The following is a 7,890-nucleotide window of genomic DNA, read 5'->3' as shown; positions in this document are numbered from 1 at the left end:
AAATACCACTATCCTGACAATAGGAGATGTCAATTATTATTCTTTCAGTGTGGGCTCTTCCTTCACTTGTATTTATTTCTACAGCCACTATTCTATGTGTCTTTTATAACTACAAACTCACAGTCAGTGAAGGCAAAAAAATCCAAAATAAAGTCCTTTGTGGTTCCTGCTGCTTTACTGTTTACTGGGCCCATCATTGTTTGTGCTTTCACTTCCCAGTACTTGTGGTCCATATATTCCACCTAATGAGCTGCTTCCTTCTTATGGTGAAGGGATCACCTATTTTGTTTCCTGGTATTTCCCCCACCTCTGACGTGTCATTTAAAGTTATGCTTGACGGTACTACATTTTTTTTCCTTTGTAAGTCAATTCCTTCCATTCTTGTGGCTGTCCTCTTAAGCTCTCTGAGTAAGAACATGTGGAAATCTATTTTTGTTCTCCCTCCTTTATGTGGGGCAAGGCCAGCACAGCTGGGTTGCAGCAAGCACTGCCCCATGCTGCTGGACAGGCTCTGTTCAAGAACCTTACCGTTTATGTGTTGCCCTTATTCATACACATTACACATGGCTTGGAGATGAAGCTGAAGACAGTTTTCAAAAGTTCCAGCTCCTCTGGGCACAGATTCCAATCTCACAGTTACACCAATTTTGAGGAATGCCACATATATTTAAAATTTTTTTCCACATGTTCCCAATCTGCCTACTTTCCAAACTGATATTGGAGACAACTGTCTACTTTTTTTCTTTCTTAATAGGCTTGAACTAAATACTGTACAGATTATACCAACTGGAATACTTCCCTTTATACAGACACTCTTAAAAAAAACCTAACATAGGGGAGCTCTAGTGGCTTAGTGCCAAGAAGTGGCACTGCAAGCCCAGAGGCGTGAGGTTCAAATCCACCAGATGCTCTGCTGGAGAAGGAGGGGCAATCTCCTCCTGTACCAGTCAGATCCAATTTGACGGTACACACACAAAAAATAGTAAAAGAAAATAAAATTAAATTTTAAAAAACCCTAACACAAAACAAACATTATTATAATGCTGTCAGAATCAACAACTTTTACTATCACAACAGAGGAAATACTTTAAAGCTTTAGACTAGCAATGTCCAATAGAACTTTTGGCAATGATGTAAATATTCTATATCTGCTGTGTCCTGTCACTAGCCACTTATCACAGGTGGCTACTCTGTCATGTTGTCATGGCAACCTTATAAACAATAGAATAAATTTTCCCTGTTCTGTGCCATCCTTACAATCTGCCATGTTCAAGTCCCTTACTGCAGTCATTGTGTTCATCTCATTGAAGGTCTTCCTCTGAGCACTTTAAAAAGCTATCATGATTGATTTTTTTTTTCCTTTTTCATTTTAATTGGTTTAAATAAACTCAAACTCATAATGCGGCTAATGGCACTAAAGAATTATAGGAGGTCTGGAACTGTACCCTACCTGCAAGCTAACAAATTAGCCAGTTACACTTTCATGGATGCTGGAAGAAGACACGAGATTTCTGGCCTGAGACAAAGGGCTTTATTACTTACAGAGATAGCAGCCACAAGAATTATCAGTAAAGCTGTGCCAGTTCTCCAAACTTCAATTGCTACAGGAAAATGTGAATAGGCTCAAGTGACATCTGAACACAGGGATCTTAGACTATCCTAGTCGTCTAGACTAGACAAAAGGGGACCTACCTACTTTTTGCTCCAGAACTTTTGTTTCCATGGCTATTTTCTAGATATCCTTCATAAGACAGTCCAGAATGAAGGTAGGCAGTGCCTTTGCTTGAAAGATGTGTTGAAACCCAAGTGAATAATGGAACTGTCTCCAATAGTGGGAGATATATAACTCAGAAAGCCACCCACCCATGCTTCTGGTTCCAGCCATACTTATGGGGCCAAAGGAAAAACTTTACTAAATGGTTATCCTATTTCTGCTATTGCCTTCTCTCAAGTATTCTCCACACAGCAGACAGAATGTACTTTGAAAACATATACCTAGTCACACCACTTGTTTGTCTTCTATGTCACCTATTATTGCTCTTAAGATAAAGCCAGCCCTTCTTATACTGTTTCCAATGAGTGAAGGCTGCTCTTTTGCCTTTGTCCATGAACATTTCTCCTGAGTCTCCAGCCTAAGAAGTATCCCTTGAACCGTACTAAACTTCTTTTAATTCCTTAAATGCCAAGGTCATTAAGTCAATGGTGAGGTTGTTTCCACCTGAAAGTATCTGGTTTCACCCAATGAGAGTTTAAAGAGCATGTAGACTATTCCACATTTTGTGAGATTTCACATTTGTGAAATATGAATCTGAATGTTCCATCTGAAAACATCAAGGTCTGCATCTCAACAAGATAAACCCTGGGTGAAAAAGTATAGTGAGGCCTTGTGAGAACCAGTGTTCAATGAGACTGCAGTGTTTTTCAGGTCTCTCAAATTCTCCACATTTGACTTGGTAGTTAACATCCTTGTGTTAATGGAAAATATTTGAATTTTCTTTTTCTTACATATTTATCCTTACGAAGGTTCCAACTTTCACAAGTTTTGTTATCTTGTGTAGTTTTCTTGGGGAAAAAAATGTTTGTGTTCCATATAGCCTCACTGTTCCTTCCTGATCCATTTATTTATTCAATTACATTATCTATGTGCTGTTGGGTCACCTCTGTATAATGACTCTATGTACAGCAACTCTGACTCCTTCCCTGTCCTAAGCCAGTCTCACTAATTCTGATATACCAACTCCCATTGTCCCAGTTACTGTATGAATCAATCTCATCTGGGGTCTTCCTTTCCTGCACTGTCCGTCCACCCTTCTGAGCATGATGTCGTTCTACAAGGACCAATCTCTCCTGGTCATGTGCCCAAAGTAAGTGAGGTGAAGCTTCAAGATCCTAGACTCCAAGGAGAGACTTGGTTTCACCCTCTCCAAGACAGATCTATTTGTTTTCTTGGTAGTCATGGTATGTTCAAGATCCTTCTCCAGCACCACAACTTGAAAGCAGCTATTATTCTTCTGTCATACTTATTGTCCAACTCTCTGAAGCATAACAAGTAATTGAGATGACTCTGTGTGTGTGTGTGTGTGTACGTGTGTGTGTGTGTGTACAGTTGTTGTTTGTTTTAAGTTGGACCTTTAGGGTGTCCTCACCAAGAAGCTGGGATATATTGAGTAATAGCAGTGACATCACTCAAACTCACTGCCATGGCGTTGGAACCTATTTACAACTTGACCCTCCAGTGGATTTTCAGAGATCATAAATCCCACGGAACAGGCTGCTCAACTTTCTTCCCCAAAGCAGCTGGTGGATTTTAACATCCCAGCTTTGAGTTGGCAGTGCACTGAGACACTAGAGCTCGCTAGTAACATCGAAAGAGTGGTGCTGTTATCCAGTATAGTACCTGAAGGTGTCATCCTCCGCATGGACTTCCTCCCATATCAGATCATACAGAATCTTTAGTAATATTTAGTAACCATTTTAATCGTATAATAGTAAATGAAAAATATAGTTGTAAAATGTTTAAATATATTTTCTTAGATTTAGCAATATACGTGCTTTGTAAAATCTTTCTACATTAAATTAGGGTGTTTTGATGGTTGAGCTACTAACCCAAGGGTCTAGATCTGAGAATCCAGGGGTAGCAACCCAACTGCTTACTGTATACACCATGCCTCTCTGGTGATTCGAATCCACCAGTAGCCACCAGCAACTCTATAGAGAAAGATATGCCATCTCCTCCCTTTCCTACTGCCAAAGGGGCCCTTTAGAGTAGTGAGAGAAGATCTTCACCCTGAAACCTACAGCGTCCCTTTTCAGCAGGAAGTAGCTAAGAGAATACGCCATCCCCTTTTCCTTATGAATCAGGGTGAAGTCTCTCTCAGGGAGGAGTGATAGGGAATGGCAAAGGACACACTGACAAGGGAGATTAATCAGAACTGGCTTTGACAAGCACTGTGGCAAGTGGACAATTAAAGCAGACATTCAAGGGGGGGAGGAAATAACGAACTGGGGAGGAGGGTAGAGAAAACAGTGTAACAATGAATGAATGGAAATCCAAAATCTCTGTAAATGTTCATTAAAACAAATGAAATTTAATAATAATAAAAAAAGAAAAAAAAAACAGGTTTGGAAACACAATGAAAAGTCAACTCCCATTCAATGGCAATGAATTTGAGGTTTGTTTTTTTTTTAGTTTGAACTCAGCAGAACCTTGTTTTGTTTTTCACTAGTTTATTTACAAAATTCTAATACAAATTCCAACAAATTCTTTCAATTTACCTCCAACTCCTGCCCCCAACAAATTGTACAACCCAATGATTAATCCCCTCTTCCCCCTGTACATCCACATGCCTCTGCTTCCAGCCTCTCCCACCCCTCCTGGATACTTATACTTCATTCTACTGCAGAACTTTGTTTTTATCCTTCAACTTTTTTCCCCCAATTACTACTTCATTCTTAAAATAGTTAGCAGCGAGTTCAAAAATACTACTTATGACTATAGCAACAGTAACTAAAAATGCAAGAAAAGTTGAGTAAATCAATGACTAAAACACAAGCAGCAAAGAAAGCAACATTCTTGTAGTGCATGCAGACAGAACCACTGTGATTTAAAGTCTCATTATAACTGAATAATAATGACAGCTCTGACCAGAGTGCATTGTTGTAGTTGTCTGATGCTGTCTAATTGACTCTGACTCATAGAGACATTAGTACAACAGATGGAAACCTTGCCAAATCTGGTACCAGTCTCACATCAGCATACATTAGAAGGTTTCAGGTATAACTTATATATGTAAACTGGACTTATAAAAAAAAGTTTTATTGCTATAACGATGTACAGGTATATTTTAAGAAAAAAAACCTCTAATATATTTCTGTTGAAAAATTTCATAAAATGTTATAGTCATTACAGTGTCACCCCCTCTGATAGTGTCACCTAGAACAACGTGTGTCTTCACTGATGCAACCACCTAGTGACACCCTGCCTGTATATACTAAGGAACAAGTAGTGTGCTAACCAGCTGACACAGATTCCCTTCTTTAATCCTCATAATAGGTCTTTGAGGTCAATACTTCCATTACACCCATTCTGAAAATGAAAAAAATTAAAAATTGAAATGTTAAGTAACTTATTCAGAGTTGCATGACTAAGTATATTCCAGGGTTAACTTCAATCCTAAATTCATCAAAACCCAAAGCCAAGATTCTTAACCTTTTTGTCTTTTCTTTTTAATATCACTCTAAGTTATAAGTCACAACAAAGGGTAGGAAGAAATAGTAGTAGAAGAAATAGTAGTTATGAGGAAATCGAAATGAAAGCTCTGCTCTTATCACCAAGAAGCTATTCAACCTTCGGCAAGAGAGTCCTAATTTCCACATCTTTGCTGTAAGTTGTAGGATATACATATAGTTGAAATTTCTACTAGGAACTTGAGGGCACATAACTAGCTTTATTTAGTATCTCCATTTCAAAGAATGTGTATCTATATATGACTTCAACAATTTGTTATTAAGGACTAAACCAGTTAACAGGATGAAAGTACTTGCAAACATAAAAAGATCTCTGGATCTCCACTTCATGACAATTATACCAAACCACATAGTTTCTAGGGAAGTGACCAGGTTCTGCAACTTCTTTTCACAAACAGGAAAACAAAAGGTACTGAACAATAACACCAACTGTACAGTTAACATTTAGTCCCTCAGGCTGCCTGCAAGCCTACAGCTTCTCATTGCTTAAATTAAACTCAAGCTCTGGAAGGCAATATTGGTATATAAAGTTTATGAGATTCTCTATATAACCAACAGATGGACAGATTCATCCAGAAGCAAGAATCAGAAGGCACAGAGTAACACAAAATATTATCTAACCAATGAGGTCAGATCCCCAAATCAATCTTTTATGGGCATAATTCTTGCTCATCTTTTACCTTAATCAATTAATTTTTTTTTTAATTACCAAGAAGCTTGTAACTATTTAGGTCAATATCGTAGAATTAATCCTGGGTCTGCCAAGCTCTCAAGTGGTCAGGTTCCAACTCTGAACAACTTTGGATCATCACAGCATCCATGTATAGGAGAACTTTGTGTGCTTTAACTCTAAAAAATACAGAACTCATTTTTGTTCCAAGCTGTGTCGATTTGATGAAACAGGAGCAATTACTTTGGAAATCACTGCCTCAGCCACAATCTGGCATTTTTCCAACCTATTAAGTAAACTGACCAAATAATGACCTTACACAATCTTTGATAATGCATTCTTGACTTCATCCTACTTGCCATTTGCTATTTCTACATGCTTGATGTCCATATGAAATAAAACTACTTAATCTCTAAATTTGATTGTAAACCTTTTCCAAGTAAGGAATACAGTGTCTAATGGCTAATAGCACATAACATAATACACTGCACAAAACAGGAACTTAAGAAAATCAGGAAAGTCTGATGGCAAGACCTAGTCATTGGACACTAATTCCAAAGCGAGTTTCCTTCGTCTATTTACCTGCTTGCTTTCTAAAGTAAGCAGAATGAAAATAACAATGCTGCTTGTATGATCAAACCCTGAAAATTTAGAAATCATACGCCTCAAATTGTTTGCTTGAGCTAAATGTCCAGAACTCACTTTGCCAGAATGAACTTCTTTAATTATTAAAATTAAGAATCCTTCAAGAATTTAAATTTGAAGATGCGATGAAAAGGGGTTTTAAAGACTATCAACATATAAACAGAGAACTCTGGTGACTTCTTGTTAAGGAATGTGCTCTTCCAACCCAGAAGCAGCACATGTTTCCAGTCTACCAGCTGCTCCATGGGAGAAAGCGGGACAATCTCCCCTGAAGGGATGTACAGCCTCGGAAAGCCTGATGGAGGGTCAGCTATGATTCAGTACTGACTTGAACATACATAAAAACAAACATTTAAATGTAATTCTGTTTCCAAAGGTTAGTCAATATTAGATGTTAAAAAGGTCCACTGTAGGTGAAGGTCCCTATGTAGGGTTCAGGGAGGGGTGATTTTAACTCTTGACCACTAATGATCTGCTCCAGAAACACATGCTCTTTATCCTAAGGCATAATCATATCTCAATCAAAAGACCTTAGTCCAGACAGAACATAAGAACTGCCATCAGTGACCCTGTTGGATTCTCACAATAATCCCCAGGGATGGACCAAAAGAATGCATAATTTACAAACGTGAACAGAGATGTTCCTTTCGTGTCCCAAAGCCACATACGGAAAGGGGACTGACTTAAATCCCAATGCAACTCCCAAGCGGCAGACACTTTGCATTCTACCTCTGCGATCACCCTTCGCTGGCGTATTATGCTCTAAAGCTGGCAAAATCTCAGGGAAAAAAGCACAGCAAGGCAATGAGACTGCGAACTGGAGAGGATATGCCTTCACTTCCCGGCCCTTCCCTCGCTAGAACACACCTACTGCCGGACTCTGCTCCAGTCCCTCGCTGTCCACTAAGCTGCCCCCATTTCGTCCAAACTAGTCTGGAGAGTGGGCTGGACGGCTGGGGAGTTTCCTCACCATAACGGAGAGTTCTCCAAGTTGAGGATATCAAAGGAAAAAGAACAAATGCTCTTCACCACTGGGTGAAAGCGCAAGAAGTAAGGAGGTATCAAGGGCTGAACAGAAGCCGGACCCTTCCAAGCTGGGCAAGGACGCTAAGTGGTGACAGGGGGGTCGAGGGTTAGAAAGCACGAAAATGGCCCTGTCCCAGCGCCACTCCAGCCCCACACTGATATTCCAGGACTCCAGGACTGGGCAACCCAGCAGGATTCAGGAGGGACACTGGACGCAGCCCGGGAGGAAATCAACAACCGCCTGGGTGTCGAGGAGCCCACGGAGCCGGGGCTGCAGGATCCCGTCCCGGGCCCCGCCTCCG

At 39.8% G+C, this 7,890-nt stretch overlaps 1 pseudogene; it reads right to left on the bottom strand.

Moving 5' to 3' along the window:
• LOC102876303 overlaps positions 1 to 7,890 on the bottom strand; it is a 146,422-nt pseudogene that overhangs the window by 135,394 nt on the left and 3,138 nt on the right.

This window comes from Elephantulus edwardii, unplaced genomic scaffold (genome assembly GCF_000299155.1).
Source record: "Elephantulus edwardii isolate Elephantulus edwardi_28Jun2011 unplaced genomic scaffold, EleEdw1.0 scaffold00290, whole genome shotgun sequence".
Lineage (NCBI taxonomy): Eukaryota > Metazoa > Chordata > Mammalia > Macroscelidea > Macroscelididae > Elephantulus > Elephantulus edwardii.
Note: the sequence above shows the minus strand (reverse complement) of the source record. Positions and strands in the feature narration are given on the sequence as shown.